Source organism: Brassica oleracea, chromosome C9 (assembly GCF_000695525.1).
Source record: "Brassica oleracea var. oleracea cultivar TO1000 chromosome C9, BOL, whole genome shotgun sequence".
NCBI classification, from domain to species: Eukaryota; Viridiplantae; Streptophyta; class Magnoliopsida; order Brassicales; family Brassicaceae; genus Brassica; species Brassica oleracea.
This window is the reverse complement of record NC_027756.1, coordinates 31,968,968-31,974,839: the sequence shown is the minus strand read 5'-3', so window position 1 is coordinate 31,974,839 and position 5,872 is coordinate 31,968,968. Positions and strand designations below refer to the sequence as shown.

Genomic DNA, 5,872 nt, shown 5'->3' with positions numbered 1-5,872 from the left:
GTCATATCCTAGGACATTGAGTTGGGAATATCAGCAGCCTTCCGCATTTGTTGTGCGACCCTTCGATTCATTCATTTCTTCCTTGTTGGTCTAGTGCGTCATATCTAGCAACAACTGGAGTTGGGAATATCAGCAGCCTTCCGCATTTGTTGTGCGACCCTTCGATTCATTCATTTCTTCCTTGTTGGTCTAGTGCGTCATATCTAGCAACAACTGGAGTTGGGAATATCAGCAGCCTTCCGCAACTGTTGTGCGGCCCTTCATTCCATCAGTTCTCATTCAGATCGTCTGAGTTCATATCCAAAGTCCCGTTGAGTGATCCTTCCAAAATTTGGGCGTATCAAATCAGAACGTTATTGGTCAGTTCTTGAGTTATTTATCTGTTTTCACGAGTGTTCAGGTCTGCCACAATCCTCATATTCGTCTACTTTCAGAGAGTTCCAGAGTTACTGTTTTAGAGCCATCAAGGTCATTTAGGATTTTCTCAGGTTTTCTTTAGGACCCGTGCAAAAGGTGAGGGCTACTCCGTTTAATCACGTACTAGTTTAGTATTGCTATTATGGACAGTCTAGGTTCGAAACATGTCTTGTCTCTAGGAATCGAGTCTGGTTGAGTGTCTTGTGTGTTTATTATTGTTGATTGCTAAACTGGAAATAGAAAGATAGAGGATTCAACGGTTGTGTGAAATGATTGTTAAACTGGAAATAGAAAGATAGAGGATTCAACGGTTGTGTGAAATGATTGTTAAACTGGAAATAGAAAGATAGAGGATTCAACGGTTGTGTGAAATGATTTATGTTAAGGACTGTTATATAAATGTATATACAAAGTTATGAGTATGGACTATGTGGTGCGGGCGGGGGTCCAGAGACGTTTGGGCTAGCGACGATACTTGTGTTGGGCGTGTAGTGAAGAAACGTTTGTATTATCGACGCTACGGTAGGCGGGGCGACAGAGACAATGTACTAGCGACGCTATATGTATATGGTTATGACGAAATGCATGGTGCAGAGTGTAGCTATGTGCTATTACCACATTTATAGTAGTTGTCTAGGGCACTCGACATATATTTTTTGCTCTGTGAGGTGTAATAGGCAACGTGGTTGTTTCATGCTAGAACTAGGCGTACATAGTCTTAGTGCTATGTACTGAGCCAGTGGTTTGCGGTTTAGCATCCCATACCTCACTGAGTGAATTTCCTGGTACTCACCCCTCTTTCTTCCCCTTGCAGGTGAGCATGACCGGTTGTCGGAGATCTGAACAGTTTGGTGTCTTGGGATGATTGAGATTTTATTTCAGTTTTATAAAAAATTTCGGTTCAAATTATTTCAGTTATTGAATTTTAAAAGTGATTTATGTCGTATTTATTTTATTAATTTTTTTGGTATTTGATTCGGTTTTGAATAACTTGGTTTACTTCTAGTTTTTACTAGTAGTAACACGCCGTTGGCGAGAGAGGAAGAGACGAGTGTTACAAATCCGCCAAGATCGGAACACACAAAGTAGATTTTGTCAGTGGCTTGCTTTTGTTGGCTCTCCCACATTTGCTCCTGTTTCTTCGCATCTTTCTCCAAACTCACTCGAAATTGGCACACCTGAAACATAACCGAAGCCCAATTTCAGAAAAAAGAGAGAGAGAAAGCTTTAGATTAATGATAAGAAGATGAAAAGAAATACCATTGAAGAGAGACCTTGTAACCAGTGTAGATATTGGTAGCTCAAACCCAGAATTGAAAGGATCGTTGCCATGGACGAAAGTTGCCGGAGATCTCTTTGAAATAAAAACCATGCATTTTTCGCGAATGGATGGATTGTGTTTATCTTAATATTCTGAGGGTAGGTTTTACTTAAGGGACATATCGAGTGCAAAAGCTTTTCGAGGAAGAGATCGCTACAAGAGACTAACAGAGCACGGTGAAAGCGATCCTGGGAAAAAGGATATAACAATGCTTCCGTTCCTTTTCGAATTATCCGAATACAGTCGGACTTTAACTCTAACCGGTAGGTAAAACAAATTGTTAGAGTATCATCTTGATTAACCTAGGACTCTTTTATTTGGTAAAATGATTAGGGATTACACGATTTAAACCCATCAAAGACAAAGTTTGGTCCACCCTCAACAAGGTAAATAGAAGAACAGATCGGCCTAGTCGATTAGGCCAAACCAAACTTAGTTAAAGAAAGGAGCCGAGTATATAAAAAGGAAGAGAGGGATTTAGAAAAGGGCATTCAGAAACGGACAGAACACAAGAGGCTAGAACTAGGGTTTATCTTTGATATTTTTTTGTTGCCGGAAACTTGATCATTGCTCTTGTTCGTTAATCATTTTCTTGTAACTCATCACCTGATTGATCAATAAAACGTTATTCAAATAACCCACCTTTGAGTTTGTCCATACTCTCAATATCTAGCAAACTCAGATTCAACAGTTAGCGCACCGTCTATGGGATGATAGAAAGCAACGTTACAAAGATCAACATGGAAACCGACTGTTCATCCGGCGGAAATGAACCTGTGCCGTCAACAAAAGCCACAACAATGATGGTCATGAATCGTTGATATACCATGAATTTTAACACATTTAGACCATGGTATATGTCCTTTATTGAGACTATTATATGTGTTTAGAGTCTTTTTAGAGTTTGGAGAACTTTGGAGATTATAGAGCTTTTTGAGGTGAAGAACTGCACAGAAGCGTCAGAAGTTTAGCTCATATTTTGATACACAACGGTTTGAGGTATGTCTAACTCACGAGAGTAAGATGTCGAGGATTAGAAGGAGTGTAGATCGACATTACACCGTTGGTGTCGCTCGACACTGATGTGTGTACACGGGCCGAGTCTATTTCAAGACCGACTTAATCCCATAAGTCACAACATATTACCATAATTCCCCTAGCCGACTTTATATGTAGTTTATATAGTTTTTAAGCCATTTTTGACGGCTACACTTTTTATGCTTTATTCTATTCTTTATTCTTTATTATTTCTATTTATTGTTTTATGTTATTTGACTTAGCTTGATCTGAAACTCAAGTCTATTGAGTGAGATAGCGAGTCTCAGTGGATACGATCCTCAAGTACTACAATCGATCTCTTATTTGAGAGAGTTTCTCTTAGGATATTTTGAGTACATCAACTGTTTTGCTAAGAAGGAAGAAGCACGTAAAGCGATGAACAAACATCTCACCGCAATATCTGATGTCATCACGCCACCATATAGCAATGTCAGTGGTCTTGCGACCGTACGAAGACAACTCTTCAGCACCGAAAAATCTATGACTAGCGTTGGGGAGGAGACAACAAGTTCGCAAATAGCCGATCTCCAGGTCTCAATGCAGGACTGCTAAGTAGAGCATTTTAACACTCCTCGTTCCATTTGAAGTCTTTGAGCTTCAAAGAAGGTATGGGATTTGTCCGACAGCCTGAAGATGAACCTACCATTTTTCATGTCAGTTTTTGTACTTTCTTTGAGTTCCTTGGTGAAGGAATCACGTAGATGGCTCTTGTTTGTTTTGGGTTGGCCTCGATACCACAGTGGTGACTATGTAGCCTAGAAATCTCTTGGAACTAACCCCAAACAAGTACTTGACCGGGTTGAGCTTCATGATGTATTTCCTTAGAGTAGAGAATGCATGCTATAGATGTGTTATAGGGCCTTCTGCTTACCGAGATTTAACGAGCATGTAATCAATGTAGACTTCCATGGTCTGGCCTATTTTCTTGGCAAACGTAATGTTCACCAATCTCTGATAGGTGAAACCGGCGTTCTTCAGGCCGAAGGGCATAACTTTGTAGAAGTGGATGCCCCTGGATGTCATGAATTAGGTTTTCTTTTGGTCGTCCGGGTGAATGAAGATCTGATTATACCCGGCGAAAGCATCCATGAAGCTAACCAGCTAGTTTTTTGCCTTTGCATCTACTATCTTGTCAATGTAAGGTAGAGGAAAGGGATCATTTTCCGTTTGGTGAAGTCTATGTAGACTCGCCAGTTGCTGTTCTTCCTTAGAACCACTACCATGTTGGCCAGCGATTCTGGGTATTGAACCTCTCTTATGAACCCAACAACTAGTAGATTTTTGACCTCGACATTGATGATGGCGTCGCGTTCAGGAGCGAATTTCCTCCTTTTCTGCCTCACATGCTGGTGTAAAGGATCGATGATATCACTCAAATTACCCTTTGAGAAACTTTACTCTCTCAAATAATAGGTTCAATTGTAGTACTTAGAGATTGAATCCACAGGGAGCGTGAGCACACAATAGACTCAAAAGTATATATTTTGCTAAACAAACAGTTTATAAAGCAGTAAATTAATTGTTTGTGAGATATAAGAAAGAAGTGCTAGATCTAGGGATTTATCAATCATGATATTCAAAACAACAATCAAGGATACAAAGGGTTTTATAGGTTCAATTCTAGAACTGAATTCAATAGCAAGTAATCAAGCTCTCGCATGCAATTACTAATCAGATGTCTTAATCTTATGTTCCAGCTGTCGCATGCGAACAAAGAATGAGTATCGATCAATACCAATGCTTGAGTGTCGATCGATACTACTTCAGACAACCATTAATGCTCAATCGATAATGATCAACTAAATCCTAGACCAACTCTCTCATGCGCCTAGGTATCCAATCCACCTAGGGTTCGGTTTCCGTTAATCAACTAAAATCTTGTGCCTCTCAATTGTCCTATGATTCTAAGTTCGAATAATCTTTCACACTGCCGTGCTATTCCAATTACTCTAGATCCTATTATTACAAGCTACCATGTTGTAGAAATAAGTAAGTAATCCTAGCAATCCTAATCGATCATCAGTTTGACATTAAGCTCATGAAATCCCTAAATCTTACATGATGATTACTCAGACATGATAGAAGAAACAAAAAAAATAGTCTGAATAAATAATCGAATAAGAAATCAATGACAAAACCACATGAGTTCTAGATGAACTCTGAAAGAGTTCTAATCTATCTCTCTGATAGACCATGGATTTGACCCACTTTCACCCATGGTTATAGGTGTTTTTACCACTAATTATTATATTATAGAGTCTATTTATTATATTTGTAAGATTAGTAGTGATTTGGAGATAAGTGATGATTTTGGAGCATTTTGGAGATATTTGGAGCAATCACCCGAGATGACCATCGAGCTCGACCATCGGTCGATATTGAGGAACGAATTTACAAGATTACCCCTGACGAGTTTTCACCTAATTATATAAGCTTTGCCACCATGTTAGCGGCAAAGTGTGCTTTCTTGTTTTTCTAGTTTTATTATTATCACCAAAAGGTTTTTAGGATTTTGATAGATTGGAGAGACGATCCAAAGTTATATTTGTGATTGGAACTCCATTGATATATATTTACTATTCTCATGAAGTTTTCTTACCTAATTGCTGTTATGAATTGCTTGGTCATGTCTGAATAGTTCCATTGTTAGATTTTAGGGTTTAAATAGGTTATGAGAGATTATCTCCAACTATAGATTGATGAGTTGTGATAATAATCATTAGGATTGTCATTAATGCCTGATTCTAGATTAGCTACCTAGAACTTGCCTTAGGATTATTAGATAAAACCGATAGCTTCATTCTCATCCTGAAACCATTCTAATTGACCTAAGATTCCTGCTAGAGTAAGGCGAGAGCTGATCTAGTGAGTTTAGTGAGCATCATTTGACCCGCGCATAAAGCTTAACTAGAAGCGCGTCGATCGATATCCAAATTGGATAATCGATCGACGGAGTGAAAGGTGTATTGATCGATATACCTGTAGGATAATCGAACGACACTTTCTATTGATCAAACACGCTTGTTTGGGTCATTAGATCTAGTTACTAGACAAGTCCAGAAACGCGAGAGCGGA

The 5,872-nt window shown here is 39.0% G+C and overlaps 1 protein-coding gene across 1 annotated transcript in view; it reads right to left on the bottom strand.

Moving 5' to 3' along the window:
• LOC106313546 (uncharacterized aarF domain-containing protein kinase 1) overlaps positions 1–1,753 on the bottom strand; it is a 23,488-nt gene extending 21,735 nt beyond the window's left edge. The window contains exon 1 of the mRNA XM_013751381.1: positions 1,692–1,753. The gene's annotated coding sequence lies outside the window, so the exon portion shown is untranslated. The remainder of the gene's footprint in view (positions 1–1,691) is intronic.
• Between the last annotated feature and the right edge of the window lie 4,119 nt (positions 1,754–5,872).